A 21498-nucleotide genomic window follows, 5' to 3' on the forward strand; every position below is an offset into this window, starting at 1 on the left:
GTCAGGCGTGTGCATGCTTAATATAAATCAACTCAATTTGCATAAAATTATCCGTCAAAATGAAGATAATCAAATTAAGTCGCTTAATTTAACCAAATAACATTGATAATAATGAGGATTAACTGGAAAAGAATAACAGGATGGACAAAATATTAACACCAAACCATAATTCAATTAAAGTATCTTCCTGCAGAATGTTCTTTAAATATCCTATTTCCAGAAATCCTCCAGTCATAGCTCGCAATTGTAAGTAGAGAAAACAGCCCCATTATTTTACAGATTTCTTAATTCTCTAAAATAACTCACACATTTGAATTATTTAAAGAGCTACAGTTATGAATAGAAGGGGTGTGGCCTCTTTGTGTGACAGATGGGTTCCAGTAGACATCTGCTACTTCTTCACCTCAGTTGAACATTGTCTCTTGAGTATCCACCTGACCATGTTGCCTTATTGTAATGCAATGGCTTCAGAGCACACGGAAACACTTGAACAGTGCTTCTGAAAATGTCTTTGGTAGACTTACGACTTGACCTGACGGAAATGTCAACTTTTTCCATCAGAATGTAAGCATGACCTCATGTACGGCGCCTTCGTGTACATCCTACTTTTATAGGCTTTTAGTATATGAACTAATACGCTAAAAGCATTGTAAAATCAGATGAAGATGAAGTTGTTGTGGTTACAGTTTATAACAATGAGTTATTTTGTTCTGCTTACAAAATCCAGAATTGACCACTTGAAGCCAGATTTGTTTACTTGTGAAATTTAATCAAATGTTTTCAGAAAGAACTGCAAATTTTGACAGGTATAATTGACACAATTTCCCTTAAGTGTAGCCTGAGCAGAATGCTGCAGGTGCTGCAATGCTCATGGTCAATTGTATCTTTATAATGAGACTATGTGCAAGGTGTAGAAACTATTAATTGTTGTCTGTGGTTTGTGATGATTCCAAGTTTGTATTTTAATTCCAGATAATCACATTATCATAGTCATCTTTTTTGTACAAAACATCTGTACAGTTACAGGCACTTTTCTTTGCTGTGCGTCTTCAGAATGGCTCTCATTGTATCACCCACCGACTGTCTGAATTATTCAAGCTTTATTCATATCCGTTTAGAGACTAAACACTCACACACACAAAGAGGTCTACTTGACAGTGGAGGAGGAAGAGTCATGTGACAGAGAGGACACAGAAGGTTGTAAACTCTCAGTGTGAGATAGTGTTTTTCCTGCAAGGCGGAGGCCCAGATTAGCCTTGGAAAAAGAAGCTCTTTCTCTCTGTCTCCCCTCTCTCTCTGTCCATCACTGACTAGCCAACTGTCAGATGTTGCATTCATCCTCCACCATCCCTTCATCTGTTTCTCCAATGGGAATCCCCCCTCTGTTTCTTTCCACACAGTCCTTATTTCAACAACCTCTCTGACTAAGAAATGGGGACACAGAGGAGAGGGGATAAAAAGCAATCAACCCTCCCCCTCTGACATACATCAATGAGGTGTCCTATTAATTGTGTTATATAAGGCCATTTTTAATTATTATTTAACATTATTATTATTCGGGGGAGTGGGGTTTGTGACCAAATAGAAATTTGACCCCTGGGTATTTTCTCACTCTAATGCAGCTAATCTGTCTCTGTTTGGGATTAAATGTGGCAGATTGACAGTCTGTACTGCTGCCAAAATATTTTCAGAAATGTCTCACCTTTGTCATTCTACCCTCCCTCTGTCTGCACCAGCCCTTTCCCTTTCTCTAATCCTCTTTTTCTCTTCTTTTTGATAGTGATGTGAAAGCGCGCCCAGACTGAAGGCTCAGCTGGTTTTCGGAGAGAGAGAGAGAGAGAGAGAGAGAGAGAAAGAGAGAGAGAGAGAGAGAGAAAGAGAGAGAGAGAGAGGTCCTCCATCTGCAGAGGTAAAAAGTTTTCCCTCTTTGCTGATTTCCATTCTGCTCTGAACCTTGGTTTGGAGATGACATGACAGCAGGCGGAATACTAAACACTGCTATAAAGGTCCAGACAGAAAATTGCATGCAGCAGATAATAAGAACAAACTTTACAACTACAGTAGGCTTACAAGGCATGCATGTAGATGAGAAAATAGAAACTGCACACACCGGAGTGAACAGGATATTCATCATGTGATTTACACTTCAGTGCCTTCAGGAAAATGTTCAAATGTAAGAGTGTATTGTGCGTGTGTGTGTGTGTGTGTGTGTGTGTGTGTGTGTGTGTGTGTGTGCATGCATGTGTGTTTGCATTTACATGCATAAAGTTGGCATATAGCACCATGACCCACAGCGACAGTTTATTTTTATTGCATGGTCAGGTCGGTAATGGAGGAGCATGCAGAGTGTACAAAGCGGCATTGTTTGACTTTTCCTAAAATATAATGAAAATGACTAAAATCAATATAGTTCATTATAAAGTTAAAACATACACACCAGGCAGCTTCAGGGCTTTCCTCTTTTCCTCAGCAGTTGTAAAGCTGCTTTCTCACTGAGGACTGTGGCTATCTTTGAGGAATGAAGCTTCAAGAACGAAAGCCTCTTTACATGGCCTGTGCGTCTGTGTGACATAACCACTAGGTTATCTGGCGCTCTTGTGTAGTTCAATTTTACAATTGAGGTGTTTGGAAAATGCGGGAAAGTATTTTTTTTATGATGAACAATTGGATTTGTAGTTCTCAATCTGGAATGTCAAGCCTCAAATAGCTCCTGTTTTGGTGAAAAATAAAACATAAAATTCATGAATTCTGCGACCAGAAAGCTATTTTGGAATATTTTAAAGCATCATGCTAGGAAATGACATAAAGAAAAAAAAATTTAAGAAGTTAGGGGATTTGATATGAAATGTTTTAATCAAGCATTTTAAAGACACTCTTTTAGGTTTCAGTGGTTTATGTGTTAAGGAGGAGTAGGATAGATGACCTCATTAATCAACCTGAAGCAGGGATTGCACTCAAAACCCTTTAGCCTATTTGCTAAACTTGACAAAGTTTAATGTCTTATCCTTCTTTCCACTTTCCCCGAAGATGCGCATGTGGCTCTGCAGCACAGGGGAAACTTTTCTAAAATTATAATATACAGTATATAAAACAAGTGCTAACAGGGCTTAGCCCTCCCTTTTCCTATACAATAAAGATGAGATAATTAATTTTCAAATAAATTACAAAAGATTGTTTTATGTTTTGGTGCAATCTAGAGCAACAACCAAACCACATTATTACAAGAACATCTCTGAATGCGCTCACAGCCCAAGCACTGTAGCATCCTCTATCATTCACACCCCTAAATGAGTGACAGGTGTCATCATATGTCCCCTTGTGTTACTGATAATTTGGGCTGAATTCATTCAACTTCAACTTCATTATATCCTGAAGGAAATCAGATCTGTAGCAGGAATCAAGACACAACATATACAAAAAGGAAATACAGACTTACAGAAAACCTGCAGCTCAGGTGAGAAAATAAGGTTTCATCAACCACACTGAGCCAGAGGCTGAAACACATTAGACACAGACAGTGCTGTGCAGTAGTAAAAACTCATAATCAATAATCAATAGGCTGCCTTCTAACCAGTGACACAAGTGTAGTGTTACATAATGTAGAGATTCGAAAAATAACTTACCATCGTTTAGTTCAACAAATGACATAGCATTGAGTAACATAGACTGTTTCTTTGGTTGAAATAATCACGATCAACATGGTATTTCTGTTAAAGGCCATTTCCAGCAGAAGGTGTACTTCAACCATATCTTAAGAAATGAAATCCTTTTAGACATTCATCCCCACAAAAAACATGATGTTCTATGAACTAATATCGCAAGACACAAAGAAACATTTTGAATGAACACTACCCAAAAAATGATGACAATAAATGCAAAACTACGGTGGCCGGCAGGGGCAAACACTCAGCAACTGATGAAACGACATACATTTAGGAAAATGCGCAGCATATATAGAAACGTTGCACATTCAAAAGCAAACGCAAACTACCACAACAAATCAAAGGCTGAAACGCACTGCAAAAGAAACAAACGCGCTGCAAAAGAAACAAACGCGCCGCAAATAGGCAAAACAACTGCATAAGCATCAAACGCACATACAAAACAAATGAAAAAAATATATATCACCCATAACACCGGGTCTGCTGGCATATAAGAAATGTAACCAATTAGAAGGAGAAATATGGTTGCATCATCAGGTATTGAAAGTTCAACATCCTTTTAAATCATACTTCAGGGTTTTTTGTCTATTCAGTTCTTTTGTACACATTAATAATTCATTGAAATCATTAAAAAAAAAAAAAAAAAATCATCTTTGTTGTGGCCTTGAAACCTTCGATCTGCTGGGGTGGTTATCTGTCAGAGCCGAGTACAAATGAAGTGTCTTCACAGAAAATTAACAGCAGGACATTTTTCAGATCATATCAGTCTGGTGTGTCATGATCAATAAGCTGCACCTCTGACTCTAAATTGCAGTCACGGCTGCACCGAGGGAAGTCATCAGTCATGCCTAGAATTATCACAGAGGCCATCGACTGTGTTCACGTGCAGCTGGAACATCATGGAGTCCATCAGTGAGGGGAGGGGCGAGATAAAGATTAAGAGAACATCATCATTATCATTGGTTTCATTGCGTATTGTCACTGTGACCTTCATCATTCATCAGTTTCAACAAAATCATCATTGTTGCAGCCTCTGTGAGCACCAATGTTGCAGCGCCGTCTGTCCCACTGTTTTTCTTTTTTTTTTCTTTCTGCCAGACAGCGTCTCTGATCATCCCATCACATGTGGCCTCTCGCCTTTGCCTGTCAGAATTTACACACCAATCGCTGTTTAACCAGGATTCAAGGATTTTCTATTTCCATCCTTAATGCATGTGAAAGACCTGAGTGTGTGTTCAAGTGTGTGTGTGGGTGTGTGTGCGATAGCAAGTTTTTGTGAGAGAGGATGTGTCTGTAAGGTTTGCGTAATGAGGTGATTTTTATTCGTCCTCCCTGTCCTTCTGTCCTGTCAAGACCACAGATTCAATTTGTGTTTAGATGGAAAGAAAAAGATAGAGTGTCTCTGTGTGTGTGTGGGTGTGTGTTTGTGTGTGTTTGTGTGTGTTTGTATGGGCCGGAGAATGTGTGAGAGAGAAATCACTGCCAAAGGATTCTCATCTTTGAGCCCAGAATGAGATGGATGCAGAGATAAATGCTATTTTTTTGCCAGATCGGGTTTACCTCCATTTGTGTTGGAGTATGTGTGTGTGTGTGTGTGTGTGTGTGTGTGTATGTATGTGTGTGTGTGCGTGTGCGTGTGCGTGTGCGTGTGCGCGTGCGTGCGTGTGTGTGTGTGTTTTATTTTATTTTTTGGGGGGGAGAAGAGAAAAGAAACACTTAGGAAAAAGAGGGCAGGAGAAAGTTGGGTGTGGGCTGAAGAGTATGTAGAAAGACAAGGGGTTTTGGGGGCAGGGGGAGTCAGATTTACGGGTGACACAAGGGAAGATAAATCTGACAAGTGCTGCACTGAGCTTCCTGTGGTACGGTTAGATGAATAAATGATACACGTGCACAAAAAAAATGCATATATATCATTTCCGACTCAAAATTTTTGTATTCATCAAGAAAAAATAACCTAGATGCACAAATACACAGATAACACACTTATCTTTGTTGAAATGGTTTTTGATCCTTACTATCGGATTGGAGGCTGCAGTTTGTGCTGCTGTTGAAATGCATTGCACTGTTATTCAGCCTCCTTCATTCACATACACAATGAACAAAAATATTAACACAGCACATTTGTTTGTGCGCCTATTCCTTATGAGTGGAAATAAAGGATGTGAACATTTTTCTAAGCATAGAAAATGCTTATTCTCTCCAATCCCGTATACAAATTGGCCAAGTCTGTGAAAGTAATAACCATTCATTTTACTTAAAGAAGGACGATGGTTCTCCTCCTCCCATAGTACAAAAGTGAAACCAAAACACCCTCCATGTAACTTACCGACGTAATGGCACCGATCCCTCAGGTTACTAGAGTCCAGAACAGAACAGATTCATGTGATGGTTTGAAGCAGACACTCATGGTTATAGAAAACATATTGACTCTTGTCCGTCAATCATGGAGGACCTGTTATTATATCATTAAAGAAATAATTGTAACTACAGTTCTAAGAAAAATGAACACCCAGGAATATATCAGTTTGACAAGACGTAACTGCAACAGCAGAAACCATGTTTGAGAAGAAAAAAAAATGGACATACATTTTGATTATATAGATTGACGCATGTGTCTGTCATAGGGGCAGCTCCAAATGTTTTGGCTTCACTTTTGGGGTGCTGTTGTGTAGTCCGCCTCACCAATGCTTACAAACTATGACTCCTCAGCTTTCCAGGTGGCTGCTCCAAGAATATCTTTTAGGTGAAGCTGCAGAATTTGGAGGTCCTTGGCTGTGATTTCTGAGGCCGGTTGGATGAACTTCAAACTTCTTGAGACTGCTAAATGTTTGGCAGTGATAGGAACATTTAATTGATTGGCTGGGTCTCTGGTGGACATTCAAGCAGTCAGCGTACCTATTATCTCTCCTCCAAATGTTGATGCTACAACAGAATGTGATAAAACCACATATTTTAGTGTGGTTTTTTATTCTGACACGCAGAAGAAGCCCCTGTGTAAGAGTAATTAATAAACATCTTAAAATGCCACACTTGTCAGGACGATAAATTAGCTCAGCAGAAAGTGCTTACAAGCAGAGATTTATACAAATCTGTGACCAAAATTCAGGCAGAAATAAGCCCTCTGTGTGCAGAAAAAGACAGCCATGGGCCTTTAGTTTCAATTGAATGAAAAATGGCAGCAAAAACAAAAATGTTGGCTTCATATTTTTATTCAGTGTTATTTTTAGGAGAGGGGTATAGGGAATGGAGACAAGCTATGCTCTAGGTGCACCTTCATCCATTTGCACTAACAACTTTAATATCAGGTTCCTCAATAACTTGATTAACAATAACTCTCTGGCAAGATTACACAATTTTGGTGTCAGCAGCATTCTCCAGTTTTGTATTTGAAGTAGTATCATCCACAATAACAAATCTGAGCTTCAGTCTTTGACTTACCTTTTTTAAGACTTTAACCTAAGAAGAAGAAAAACAAACTATATTTAAGGGTTTAAGACCAAAGTTTACAATAACAGTTTTGATATTTTCATAGGTTGGAGGCATTAAAAGTATTTCTTCTCAGTAAAAACTACTAACTCACAGTACAGTAAATGTGAAATATTCCAGTCTTTTGTCATTTCATATCTGGCAATACAAGCTCTGACTTGACATGTATTTTATTTAATTTTTTAGCAAAATGTAAAAACAAAAAGTTCTGGGTCTGGCAAAGTGTTTCTCTGCACAGCTAACAGTGGACCAAAACTGCAAATTGTCCCTTTAATCTGCTTATTGAGTTATAGGAGTTTCACACTCTTTAATTCCACAGGCTTGGTTTTTATTCCATCGGGAGTGAGCCGCTTTCCACTCTGTCAGTCTAAACATGCAATGGGACACATCAGATCATGAATTACAGCAGCTCCCGAGCCATCAATCAGCAGCCTGTTATGACTGGCTGCACGTAATGGTGCGTAATGATACAATGGCTGCTGCGGGGCTGTAAGTGTGTGCTGACAACGCAAGAGTGAGGACGGAGCGAGTTATGTTCTGACATATGGCGGGTATTTAGGTTAATGCTCAGAGGAGGAATAACAGTATCAATGTGCATTTGTGGTGAAGGCTGTGCACAGGCAAAGCTTTTAATATAAGCTTTAAATTAAGCGCTTATAAATTAACTTAAAGAAGTAGACAATATTAAAAAAGTGTTAAACTTAAAGGGATAATATCTGATTTATTTTCAAACCAAAGACTTTGGACTCTTAAGACAGTTTTAAACTGAGGAGTAAATAGCTGCTTGCTGCTGTTTTGTTTCAATTTTGTGAATTGATTTGTAAAATGCAACAAAAGTTGCTGTTTTTGATGCAGGTCAACATCAATCCAAACCATTTTTTAATACAATTGGCTTTTTTTTCACGTGAATTTTGGATTAAAAACAAATATTTTAAAGGCAAGTTTTTTAAATTCTTTCAAAACAGGTTTTTAGTTTTGCGAAAACACAGCTTGTCTTGTCTCAAAGCCCTTTTTTCAACCCCTTGACTTCGGCCCTCTTTCCTTATTAATCTGACATATGTACTAGAAGACGAGCAAAAGAGTAAGTACTTTCCATTAAAATGTCTGACGTTGATTTGATAAGTAGGAAGAAGTGAGCTCTGGCTGATGTGATATCGTTAAAGTCGTCCTGTAGCTCTCACGTTGGATGTAGGCTCCAATAAACATTGGAATGAAACGAGTCAGTTGGAAAGTTGTCAATATCGGTCTTCTTGTAACTCTCCTGCTTATATCTACATATAATTCTTATACTGTGATTGTTTCTGCTTGAGATAAAGATGTTTTAAGTAACTGTCCCACAACCTTTTCATTCCCTCAGAATTCTACAACTGATGTTAATCTGGAGATGTATGCATTTGATTGAATGTCCCAATAGCCACAACAAAGGAGTCTACAACACTGCATTGAAAAAAGGGAAACACCAGAACACCAGAATGTATGAATTACAGATTATATGTGCTTCATCTCAGTTGAGAATTGAGGGAAAAAAACTAAAAGGAAAAGTTATTGAAGTGCTCAAATGTTTGACTAACTTCAGTTGAAAAGCATCAATCTGCCTGCTTCTTTCATTTTTCAGGAATTTAATTGCAATAACATTCACTTATCTTTTAGTAAATCATTCTCCAAATATGATTCACAAAGAGAGGTGCACAGGACAGCATTCTTTCTTCAATTGTTTAAAGAAAAACTAAAGATTCACAACTCTATGACTCAGCAATGATCAAAAATGAATTCAAAAAGATAAACTCAATAAACAAACCTTGGGGTTCCTGACGTACATACGAAGGTTTTAATCTTAAAAGATGCACAAAAAGAGCCAACGTCACAGACTTGCATGTGGAGCAGCAGGAGTAATGCAGAGTTTTGAATGAATGAGTAAAAAGGTCAAGGTCTGAGAATCGTCTTCTAATTTGGTCAAAACCGGCCAGTTACTCATATAAACTAGGAGCATGGGTTGTTTTTTTTTATCAAAACATAACTCCTGCTTCTCTGGGAGTGAGGGATTGAAGTTTACACTGTTGTGCATGTGTAACAAAGACATTTAAAAGTGTAAGAACTGATGCCTCTTTGTTGATCCAGAGGGAAGAAGAGGAAAGTGAATATGCCAATCCTCGCAGCGATACTGTTATTTTTTCTCCCATTATAAAAACGCCTTAATATTAGGCTGGTAATGATGTGTCACTTTAAAAGCTAAACTTAGCTAAAGCAATAGCATGCGTGTGTTCGGATAAAATATTCTGAGAACGTCCTATCAGCATCCTGGTTCATTTGTCTCCACAGCGAGGCGCTGACAGGTGTACAAAGAGAGACAGATAGACGGAGAGAAATCAATGAAAAGCCCACTGACAGTTTAAGGAAGATCAAAATCAGCCGCATAACTTCTGCTCGACTGAACACGGGCCCACACAGCTGTGCTGCATGTGCTCAGTGACACATCCAAGATATGACGGCCATGATAAACGGTCGTCTAGAAACACAACACAAGAGGAAACACAAGGAAAACAAACATCTCAAAGTCTGAGGGAGGTGCATTTGATATGCAAAGGATCTGCCAGGAACAATAGAGAGGGACGGAGCAAAACAGATGGGAGTGTATGTTTGTGTCTGCGTATTTAAGTGTGTGCATGTTGAGCTTGGATAATTTGAGACTAAAGTGCTTCATATCTAAGTTCTACAAACACGTAAAACCCCAATGAACAAATGACAAACAGATAAACAGAGCTGCAGTTTAAAGTTTCTATCAGATTTACCTCACATAGGCAAACATGTACACACACTTGAACTCCAAAACAGCACACCCGATTAACAAGTTATAGCTTATTTGAAGTAGTATCAGATTTCAAAGTGCATACATTCTCTGAGGCAGCAAAGATTAGCTTCAAATAGCCGATTATCTGCTGGAAATTAGCATCTCTGCCTGTACGTGTTTGCAAAAGTCTGTTTGTGTGTCTTGTCCTCAAGCGTCTGATTTGAATTCTTCAAATGTGAAATTTGCAAGGTGGGACTCATGCTCACAGACAGATGTCTCTCGGGATTATGCAAAGTGATAGAAAACCTCTCTGTAAACCTGCAGTCTACTCAGATCTTTTCCACCCAGCATATAAAAACTGCAGTAAATCTTCTCTGGTACTTTGTTTTGGTGAGGAGAAATGACTAATAGAATAATCCCTCGTCCCGACTCTAAGCTCGACGCATATCCGAAACAATGGCCGTCTGATGCAGAGGGAAAACCAAAAATAAGCTGTGCAGTTTTTATGTTTGTGCAGAGAGAGGCAGGTGAGGTGCATGTAAAGAAAGAGCTCAATTTCAGCACTAAACGTTATTTGAGAGGTAAGTCCTGAGAGACATTTCATTTGTAATTTGTTCAAGTGTTCAACAATGTTTTAACACATGAATATTCACCTGGGAAAGCTCTGCTCGTTGTTCAGAAGTTGTCAGCAATTCAGGCAAATCCCTTTGTTTTGTAAGGATTTTTGGTTTCTGTATATTTGAAAAGAGGTGGAAAAATAATCCAGATCTTTTACTTACTTTACTAAGAAGCTATAGCCTATAAAACAAATCAAGCCTTAGCAATGCAACCAGAAAACAGAATGGAGAGAGAAATATTACCACAACAATAAGCAGCTGATTTCCTAAGCAAAATCCTCCTCACACAAACTGGGTGTACTGTTCATCGCATGACATATGACATATGCATGACAGCTCTTCCCTATCACACAAGACCGACAAAATCTGATGTAAGATGAACAGGAAACAACGATATCAAACCATAACAACACAGCAACAGTGGCCAGGATAAAACAAGTTAGCACTGTGTTCTAATAGATTTTAAATAACTTACTCACATTAATTTCAAAACAAATTCTAGCACAGGTACCACTTGTAATTAGCGAGAGTTGAAATGCCTCTCAGAAGTCTTTCTTTTCTGCACCACATTAACCTCACATGTAGGTCTTTGTTTTCCGGTTAACTCCAACTTGTCATTAAAAATGAATCCATAAAACGGTGTTGATAATGAATTGGCTGCTTTTGCTGCATTTCCTCCTCAGTAACAGTAACATATCTTGCATCTAATGTGTATCTATTGTGTCACCTAATTCTAAATTGGAAAAATTAACATAATCTTTTTTTTTTATTCGACAGAAGAAGTGACCTACGGGACAGATTCTGATTTGTTTTTTATGGTCAAACGTGAATGAAAAGGTTGGCAGTGTGGTCTTTGATACAGATCACTCACATGCAGTTTGTAAGAAATGTTACAATGACATCTCAAGAGGTACTACTAACAACAAGTTACAAAAAAAATGTTGGCAATAAGCTTAATTGTTATTTTAAACATTGTGATAGATTGACATTTTTTAAATATGTGTGTCCCTATAAAGTACAAACTTTTAATTCTCAAATTGTTCTCAGATTTGCAATGACTGATGTTTTTAGCCACTTTGGGGGAAGCAGAATTATATATGTAAAGTACTAATGGGTCTTTTGCAAACAGTTGCATAACTGTGCATCCAGAGTAAATAAATATATACCTTTTAAATACTAGACACATCATGTAAACTATTGCACTGGAGAGCAGGTCCCCCCTGGACATGCCCCTGATGACACCACATTGGCATGAAAAAATATACAACTCTGTTTTTAAATACAACCACTATGTGAGAACTAGAGCATGCTGTTGTGTTAATAGTAGCCACATGATCATACATACAAACAAACGTAAAGGTCACATGCTGATATTGGAGCAGCCTGGTCCTTTGGTACATGACCACACAGTGTGTACACGTGGGAGATGTGATCAGGGAGGATTTAAAAGAATCGTCAGAGAGAGTGAAGTGTTTGTAATACAAATGTATTTTATTGTATTTCATGTTTTAAAGAAAAGTTGTGACTTATGAGTTAAGAGAAGTTTGTCAAATGTGAGTATCTGCTGTTCTAAAAGTGTTCAAGTCAATTTTCAAGCATGTCAGAGCTGGCGAGAAAAATGAAGAAAATTCTTTGTAAGATAAATGTTAGTCTCATAAGGGATTTATTTATGAAACACAGCTGGTTTATCTGTGAAAGAAAAAACAACTCTTAAAAAACAAATCTCAATAGAAGATATATAGGATTTGACGGAGGAGATGATTCATGCTGGAGATTCAACCTCTCCGTGGTGATCCTTTGTTTTGATGAACAAGTTTGTTCAGATTTGACAGTTGTTATTGTTGCAGATTTCATGCTTGTACTTTATCTTAAGCATACGTTTTTAGAGAGAGTGGCAGGCATTTCTCTTCATCTGAGCGCTGCTGAATGTCCCTTTTGATAAGTGCATGTTCACCGAGCATTCAGTCGCAGAAACATTTTGCAGAGAATATGAGGAGGTAGGCATTACAAATAATGAAGCGTAGGGGAAATGTGACGGTGGTCAAACAGATTATTAGCAGCTTGTTGTGTCTGAGTGGAACTGTAACCGTGGAAATGAAGCTTTGATGCAGCACCTCCAGCTCGCTCGCCGACGTCAATCAAATAGTGTTCTGCTGGTTGAGTTAGCAATTATTCACAGAGGGGTTTACAAAAAGAGTAGAGGTGAGAACACATTTCTCATCTCTTTTGAATATAGGACTGTCTCATTGTGTTATTTTGGCAAAATCTGGAGCGTCTGTTCACAAGTTACATCACTAAACAGCTCAAAAAGAGAATTTCAGATTGCAAATCCAGGTGGTATTATTGTCTAACCTCTTCAGGTTGTACATTTCAGTACTACCTTATACCGGGAAAACTTTTCTTTCAAATTTGGGGGCATGCCATGAAGCCACAAGTCTGACAGTGAGGTGAACTGATGATGTTGTGTGACATACCTGGCCTTTACAGTAAACAATGGGGTTGTATTAAGTGGAGACTGGGGCCCATTGCAGGCCAATCAAGTTCTTCCACACCAAACTAATTAAACCTTTTCTTAATGAGAGAGTACTCGTTCCTAGAGATGCACAAAGCCCCTAGAGGAAGTAAGATAATGGGCTGTCTATACCTTTAAAAACATATGATAGATTGGCAGCTACAGTGACTTAGTTAATTCCAGCGAAAGATTGTCATATTTAAAAGACAGAGTTAGATGGTCTTTAGAGCTGAAGCCATTTGCTTTTTAGACACAAACACCAACCTGATATCTAAAGCTGCTCCAGGACCATGGATCATGGCTACTTACAATGGCAAAAACAATAATGGAAAACAATGCTGATAATCCGTTTCTACCACATTGTGACAAACATATTGTCTATTAAAAATCTATCAAATATGTAAGGGGGAACATAAAAATACATTTTAAGTGATAATCGGTCCATCACCAAAATGATCCGTTCTTTTTGCCAGGTATTCTAGCTCTTCATCTGTATGCACTTTTGGGGCTGAATATTTACTTCTGTGAAGGTTTTATCAGACCTTGTTTTGCCTGTCTTGCCTGTGGAGTCTACTATTGACGCTGGTCAGAGTAAATCACATAAGTGAAGGTTGCAGACAAGAAAATTATATGAATTATAAGAATTATATGAGTGGTAAATGGACTTGAGCTTGTGTAGCACTTTTCTAGTCTTCTGACTACTCAAAGCGCTTTATACACCACATGCCACACCTACCCATTCACACCCAATCATACACTGATGGCAGAGGCTGCTGGGTATAGTATCCATCAGTATTAACTAATATGCATATGCAGTGACGCACCGCTGATGCAGCAGGAGGAGCAATTTGGGGTTAAAGGGATACTTCACCCGTTGAAACATGAATCTGTATTGACATTGGGTCATATATGTAGTAGAAATGTGAAATAAATTTGGAAGTTGGGGCCTTCTTGGCCGTGAAAAGGCAGAAAGTGTCTTTTTGGCCCATGTGGATGAAAGACACCAAATCCCAGAATGCACAGCATCGCAGGCCACTCCCACTAAGGTCAGGTTTACTTAAATGAAGCAGCTAGCGGCTGCCAAGACACAAGACCGGCCTGTCGACAGCAGCTGTCTCACCACTATATTTATATTTTTTTGCCATTATCATCTTTCTCCATAGAGCCTGTTAGCAAAGCTTCCAAGCAATATGGCGGACGTTAAGTTTCGATTCTGGGAGTGAGTTCCCACCCACTGATCTGTGATTGGTCTGTAGCTTCAGTGGTCGAAAATATGAGGAACTAGCGTTGTAGTTTCACCCTGCTAACCGCAACAGCTTCCGATGACGCAAAATGAACATTTTTGTGTAATTGGAAACTCCTTTTCAGAATTAGAAATACAAAGATTTCCTGTCTCGGGAAAATGAGGGCAGGATGCACGACCATTCAAAAATACTACCAGGTTTCTAATGATACAAAGCTTAATGCAAATGGGTGAAGTATCACTTTAAGTGTCTTGCATATAAGAACACATTGACAGTAACAGGGAGCTGGGATCGCATCCCGACCTTCTGGTTGAAAGATGATTCATCAGTAATAGCCATGGATACTGACTATGAATCAGAATCGCAATTGGTTGCGATGAGGATGATAGTCAATGATAGGATAACATTTAGGTGTACTGTTACTCAAAGCTAACAAAATATTAGCAAGCAATTCTTCCTCACCAATATAATATTTCTAAATCAAACTACTGTAAGTACTGGGTACAGGCTGACATGTCAAGGTAATGAGTGAGTATCGCAAAGGAAAAAAAAATGTATCAGAAAATCTGTGAACAGATCAAGAATCTCAGTATTTCAAATACATAAGTGTTTTCATTGAATTGACACAAATCTTCATGTTTTTCTCATATAATTAACACTAACCCTCTATTGTCGCTCCGTCCTCTTCTGTCACTGCATGTGTGTTTGTGTGAGAGTATTTCTGTGTATATAAGATGTTTAAACACATTTATCGCAGTGTGATGGCTGCCTCTTGTTGCCTGCTTCTTTCCATCTCATGTGAATGAATTTATGTGTGTTCTCATGTTAGGACACAGGGGGCTGAGTGTGAGTTAACTTGTGCGAAGGCATTTGGTTTACACGGAATCATGTTTTATGTATGTAATGCATGGGAGCACTGCGGCTGTAATGCATGTCTTTGCAAGTCAACAAGCTATACATTAAAACTGTATGTGTAAATGGAAGTGTAGTGTCGCAGTGGACTTAGGTCAGCAGATTTTACGAGGCTTAGACAAAGGGTTTACTTAGTCTCATCAGATTTTTTACACACAAACACACTCACCCTCGACATATAAGGTCAATCTAATCACCAACTGACTCACAGCTGCTATATAAAATGACCTTGGCTGGTTTCTGTAGGCTTGGATGGAGCTCAAGCGTGATGAGTTGTTGACCTCGACTCCTGCCTGGTCTCCTGTCATAGAGCAGCTTTCAGTCAGACACACACACACACACACACACACACACACACACACACACACACACACACACACACACACACACACGTGCACGCACACACACACACACACACGCACACACACACACACACACACACAAATAGAATTACGGATGTGTATACACTGTTTTTCTTTACACTGAAAATAATGAGGCCTCTGGTTCCCATGTTGCTTCACAGGCTGAGTCTTCCCCCTCCACTCACAGCCAATCAAGCAGTGGACACCAGCTCATTATAGCTTAAACAGGCATGCACGCAGTGATATACGCACACACACACACACACACACACACACACACACACACACACACACACACCAACACACAGTCTGACTTCACCTAATGCTGATTTAGCAGCACATACCATCTGTCTGGAATGATTAACCTTTCCATCAATCACTGGGTTCTCCATTATCCAGACACACATTTACAAAGCAGGCACACGCCGCCTCGCACATAGATTGAAATCAAAAGCAGAAACACATTTGTAAAAGGATTTTGTGTCTTCCGCTCATACAAGTTCGTACACCCTGACTATAAGCAACAGGCACTCATATGATTGTTGTATTGTTAGCCCAAGACAGGAAATCAGTGTATATTGAAAGGAGAGATTTCCATAGAACAGTAAAATGAAGGAAATTGCAGACAGTGAGATGCAATTGTTGCACTGACCAGAAACACTGAAAGGAAAGGGCAGCAGGCTGCAAGAAACACGTTTTTTTTTCAATTTGTTTTGTTCAGAACTTTGCTGTTTAGAGTGGGATCTAAATAAAGAAAAAACTAAAAGCAATAAGTCATCCTCCATGAATTCATGCATTTTAACTGCTTTATACATTAGGTTAAGTTAAGTTAAGCTAACTAGATTTTTAACCAGTGCACTCTATATAATCAACCTCAAGGAAATGTTGATCCATGTTTCAGGTAAATTGTTATTTATATAACTGTTATACTTTATTGTTGACTTTAGAAATAAAAGTATGCCAGTTCAAGGTCCACTTCCTAACTTTTTATCTTGTGATTTGTATCACAAGGCTGAGTTCAGTTTTACTTTCCCCCTTTAATGCACTGGTAGATTAACAGTTGACAGAAAGTGTAACTGCAATGCCTTATAATTATCCCAAACTAAATATTTTTAAAACAAAAATGTCCAACTTCAAATCTGTGTCCACAATATCCTAATCCCACAATATGGAAGTGTATAGCTGATGCATCATCATTTCAGCTTTACTTTAGATTTATTATTTGTTCACTGGAATTTCTTATTAAATTTGTGAGAAGTAGAAAACACTTTATCATATATACTGCGAGCTAATTTAAAAATTCTAGACTGAAATAACAAGATCATTCTTCAAGTCAGATCTGCCATTATTTAGACACCTGCGTTCAAGTTCGGTTTGTTTATTTTGCTGGATTGCAACAATGTAAATCAGTATGTGCAATTTCTGCTGACACAACTGTCATTTGTCAAATGAGCAAATTATCATTTACTAGTGTGTGTGTGTGTGTGTGTGCGTGTGTGTGTGTGTGCGTGCGTGCGTGTGCATGCGTGTGTGTGTTTGCGTGTGTGTTTGAGTAAGCAGTCGATTGTCCTGTAATGCCACTAAGACGACGTTCTGCAGCCACTGCTTAGACAGTCCAGCAACAGTTTTATGCAGAAAAGTACTCAATAATATTTACACATAGAGGACAATACTTAATTCAAGTCTAAAACAGATCGTTTTGGATAATGCAGGGATCCTTTTAATCTTGGACTTTAGAGATATTTGATTACATAACTGAATAAGCCCTCAGCAGGACAAGGTTTTGATGTAGAACTACAGGTATTTTATGAAGGTAAATCACAAAGTAGAGCAGAATTAGAAAAAATTAATCGTAACTGATTTAGTCATAGAGGAAATGGTCAGTCTCCCTAATGTATTTTTGTTTTTTGAAAGAAAAGTTATTTAGTGACCCCCTGCAGCATCAGAGCGATGTCTCAAAGCATAATACAACAACATATTGAAGCAATTGATGTGGCTGAGATTTTTACATAATATCTCAATGATTTATTCATCCACTGTCCACTGACCTTTTTGCTTTTCTGCTCAAGTTAAATAACTTGAGATGAGTCAGAGCTTCATTGAAAACTGGACTTTACACACAGAACGTGTCCAGTATTCTCCAGCCGTGTGCAGTTTACTGTCATTATACTACATGATTACTCAGTATTAAGGGCTCTAGAAAGTCAGCGTTCACAATTACCAAGTGCAACTTTAGGCGTCACACTAAAAACTGCAGATTGGTTTTAATGACAGTGCTGCAGAGACAGCTGCTGTTATTCATTTAGCTGTAGGGCATAACTGAAGGCAGTAAATGATAAAAAATAGATAGGGTGAAATGTTAAGATAGGTCATTAAAAACAAATTATCAATTTGATAAATGCTGCACAAACCAGACAGGGCTGCAATGTGACTTTCTCAAAACAAAGACAACCAGATGCATGCCTGTGGCCTGTTGTGCATCCTCACTGTCAACTCTTCAGGAAATAGTTTAGAATAGAACTCAAAATTAGCTTTTTTGGCTAAGTTCTTGTCAGCCGCACTAACGCATCACGCTGTATTTCAGCTATGTCTTTAAAACAAGAAAAGTATAAACATGTTATTCCTTTTAAAGTGTGTTTGGTAGTTTACCTCCAAAAAAGGTAAATGGACTGATTTATTTTTGAACTTTTTGTGAATGCATCCTGAATACAGACACAGACAGAGGACTGAAGCTTTAGCTGATTCAGTAGTTAACTAGTGAGAAACAACAGAAGTGTAATAAAATAGACACCCTTACCTTTGCATTTGGGCTCATCCAACTGGTCCAAGATAAATCTGTAGGGACTGGTGATAAATGGCATAGAGGAGGAACATGTCTTACTAAGCAAAATGGTATTCCTCTATGTACTTAAAAATCTTCCAACACTTGATAGTTTGGGTTCCAAACAATAATTCACACCAAGCTATTATGAAAACTCTTAATTAGTTAAACTGCTTGCTACCAATTGTATTGTCCAGCTTGTGTGTACAGCACTTTTTGCCACAACTTCCAAAATAACTGATAACCTGCTTACCTCCATGGATAAAAAAAAAAAACCTTGTGAAATTTCCCAATCTATTTCAATATTCCTGCTTACAGTGTTCACAACAATTCTGCCTCAGTATAAATAAACCTTTACATAACTGTTTTTGGCTTTTTTAATGATTGGCAGGCCCCCCTCACCTGCTCGGCCTCAACTTCACTCTTTACCCCTGTCTGACCTCTTTAGCTTTAAAAATGACACAATGACAGATAAATGTCAGCTTACTGTTAATCATCCGCTTAGGAAGAACACACAGATTTTGTGTCTGATGTTACTCAGTCTTCGACTAAAGCAGCTTTCTGTAAGTCAGTATTTATGTTGTGTTGCTGTTCTTTGCACCAAATATATCTAAACGTATGCTAAGTAATGTAGCTATGTGTATGTGCTATATGTGTGTATATACAGTATATGCAAATGTTGAACATGACATTTTATGCTCATGCACCAGAGCTACTTGGTTAGGTATGGTAAAAATATCATGGTTGTTGATTTTTAAAATAATTACTTATATATGTACATGAGTTATGTAACCAACACTTTTTAAGTAAGTGATCATGGAAAATATGTTTGCATAGTTTACATAACCTTTCATTACAATGTTAAAATTTCATTTAGCAGAATGCTTTTGTCCCAAGCGACGAACATATGAGAGTAAGTACAACACAAGCAAGAATTTAGACACAGGATCTTGTCTAGACTTTCTGACTGGGCTGGCCCACCTTGGGCACTGATATATGCAGGGCTGGCAAGAAGTTTGTGCATACATGCAAATTAATTTCTGAGTACCCAAACATGGCTAGTAAGTGTTTTGCAAGTTAGACAGTGTTCAAGAGTTTGCTTGCAAATCTTTAAGGCTGCATTCCTTTCCTAAGAACCTGTCTTATGAAATAGATGTGCATTTGTATTTATTTACAGCTTATCAGATTTCAAGAGAGGCCCATGCCACCCCTGGCCACCACTCTTGAGGTGCCCCTCTCTAGACAGGAGGAAACATCATCAGTGAGTGCCAATAAACAGCTTAAAGTTAGATCAGACACATGGTGCAGACAGGCAGGGCACAGAGGCTATGCACAGGGTTTATAAAGTAAAACTATTAGGGAGTTAAGGGACACAGCAGGAGCTGTTTTTGTGCTGTTTTATAAGCAAGCAACAGGTGTGAGAGACGAAAATAAAATAAAAGTTTTTGCCACAGTGTTCCCTTATTTCTATCATTTATCTCAATTTCTGTCCCCACTATCACAGGAGAGGTTGTCTCTGTAGTCTGTCAGCCCAGCAGGAACCTGCATAACAGGGGAGCAGCATTTCCATTAGTCTCGACCTCCCAAAATCAGTCACACACACACACACACACACAACACAGGCATGCATTGCAGACACACAAACATGCAGGTGGCACGGTCACTGGTCGTATGAATTTAAGCATAATGTGTTTACCAGAGCGCGTCAGTGGGAAAAATGTCATATTGGTGGTTTGTGTGTTTATGTTCGTTTATTTGTTCATTAGCTCAGTGTGTAAATGGTAAACGGACTAGAGCTTTTGTAGTTTTCTGATTACTCAAAGTGTTTTTTACACCACAGGTTACACTTACCCATTCACACCACATTCACACACCGATGTCACTTTGTAAAGTGTCCATTAAGCATTAACTAATCCATTCATATGTCAAACGTGGCTGTCGCAGCAGCAGGAGACATTTGGGGTTAAGTGTCTTGCCGAAGGACACATCGACATGGGACACATGTCGACCTTCCAGACTGAGACAGTTGCGTGTACGTGTGTGTGTGTGTGTATGTTTGTGTGTATGAGAAAGAGAGAGAGAGAGAAAGAGAGAGATACTAGAGTATACTTATGTTGTCCTCTCTGAGTTATTGTTTGTAGCTTTAGACATTTTTCTGTTGAAGTTCTAAAGCCAAACTTTGCAGAAGTTTTCAGACAGGCCATAACACGCTCCACCTACCAGAGCTCATAAGCTCTGTTTCTATAACTCTAACTCACTCACTCACTCACTCACTCTCTCACTCACTCACACACACACACACACTCACTCGCTTACTCGCTCTCACTCACGCTCTCAGTGAAGAGGTATATTTTACTACACACCTGAAAAAAACAATAACTGCATGGGGGCTGCTTGTTTGGAAAAGAACTCAGTCCACTTCACTCAAAAGTCTGGAGGCTATTTTCTAGAGGAACTCCGGATTGATGTATGACACACATAATTCAGATTTTCATCTGCCAAAACAGATGGGCTCTTCAAATAATAATTCAAGAAAAAAATCCATCTTGTAATATCCAGTCATCACTGTGGGCTTGAAAATTGTCTCTGAAAGCTTTTTTTCCTTCATCTACAGGTTTGACTAGAGCCGACTTAATATCGGCATTGCAGTTATTGACGTGAAATCTTTGCAGTGAGAGATAACCACGTACCAATAACTGATAATTATTTCAAATGCCAGATTAGTTAAAAACTATCATTTCAATCACTTTGACAAACTGGAGTGAAGACATCTTGAATGGTCAGTTATTTCAATAAATGGCACACTAAGAAGTATTTTTGTCCTTTAGCCGTTAACGTATTAGCCGTGTTGGCAGCATACAGCTAGCTGCATCCAGCTGTCACTGAAGGCAACCATGACACTAACTATGCTGCATAGTGTATAAGACAACGTTAAAGCCTTCAATTAACTAGAATATGTCAGTTGTATAAAACATAAACCATTGTGCCATTTTTGGCACTTCCAAATCTCACCTTCCCTTTTCCCAGCATTAGCAGCTTGGTTTTCCATCTACTACTTTCATGTGAATTACACACATCAGATTAAACTTTCTGA

The 21498-nt window shown here is 38.6% G+C and overlaps 1 protein-coding gene across 2 annotated transcripts in view; it reads left to right on the forward strand.

Annotated features, from left to right (window-relative positions):
- LOC109991487 (protein ELFN1-like) overlaps positions 1 to 21498 on the forward strand; it is a 129967-nt gene that overhangs the window by 87239 nt on the left and 21230 nt on the right. Inside the window, exon 2 of one of the 2 annotated variants that reach the window (XM_065955886.1) lies at positions 1781 to 1909. The exons of the other annotated variant lie outside the window; for it this stretch is intronic. The gene's annotated coding sequence lies outside the window, so the exon portion shown is untranslated. The remainder of the gene's footprint in view (positions 1 to 1780; positions 1910 to 21498) is intronic. 2 annotated transcript variants of the gene reach the window in all.

This window comes from Labrus bergylta, chromosome 1, assembly GCF_963930695.1.
Source record: "Labrus bergylta chromosome 1, fLabBer1.1, whole genome shotgun sequence".
Lineage (NCBI taxonomy): Eukaryota > Metazoa > Chordata > Actinopteri > Labriformes > Labridae > Labrus > Labrus bergylta.